Source organism: Dipodomys spectabilis, unplaced genomic scaffold (genome assembly GCF_019054845.1).
Source record: "Dipodomys spectabilis isolate Male_0828 unplaced genomic scaffold, ASM1905484v1 ptg000083l, whole genome shotgun sequence".
In the NCBI taxonomy this organism is placed as follows: domain Eukaryota; kingdom Metazoa; phylum Chordata; class Mammalia; order Rodentia; family Heteromyidae; genus Dipodomys; species Dipodomys spectabilis.
Genome location: NW_024870760.1, coordinates 2,443,093 through 2,443,844, shown reverse-complemented (window position 1 = coordinate 2,443,844; position 752 = coordinate 2,443,093). Strand labels below are relative to the sequence as shown.

Genomic DNA, 752 nt, shown 5'->3' with positions numbered 1-752 from the left:
TATTTGCCATTCTTGCTCTTCTGAGAAGTTTCTCCCTAGCTCCTTTTCTCATTTAGTGATTGAATCATTAGCTTTGGGAGGGGTTATGTGTATATTTTGGATAGTAGGCCTTTCTGTTCCAGATAGGCATGGACCAGGACCCTGCGGACTATCAGTGTTGTTCCATGCAAGAATGTTCATGTGGGATCCTGGGGTCTATTGGGCATCGGTCCCCAGTTCTGTGGGTGATGGCGTCCCATGTGGTACAGCACAGATGAGCTTTAGGGGGCTGGCTAGGAGAAGACACTGGGTGCTATAGGTGGGGTATTCCACATAGGGATTCTGGTGGCTTTGGGGGCTATGTGCACACAATGCTTGATAATGTAAAAATATGAAATGATTTGTGAACTTGCATATCATCTTGTGCAGGGGTCATGGTAAATTTCTTTGTGTCATTCTAATTTCAGTTTATGTGCTGCCAAAGCAAGCACTTCAAGTCCAATCTTTAGAAGACCATAATATACTGTAATAACAGAGAAGTCAAAAGAGTTGTAAAATGTTGCAAAATTTTCACTGCACTTATCAAAACAGCTATCCATCATATTCCAGTACAGGGAAGAGGTACAATGCTACATTCAGAGCAATTGGGTGGCTGTGACACGTACAGAAGAGATTTACTTCCAATCTGTAAGGAAGAGATCTTGGCTATAAATCTAAGAGATTTACCCCTGGTTGCAGGTACCTTGGGCCTGATCAACTTGGTCATATTTTTG

The 752-nt window shown here is 42.6% G+C and overlaps 1 non-coding gene across 1 annotated transcript; it reads right to left on the bottom strand.

Moving 5' to 3' along the window:
* Window positions 1-364: 364 nt before the first annotated feature.
* Window positions 365-470, bottom strand: LOC122110998. Its single transcript, XR_006147958.1, has one exon. It is a non-coding gene; the product is annotated as a U6 spliceosomal RNA (small nuclear RNA).
* Window positions 471-752: the final 282 nt, after the last annotated feature.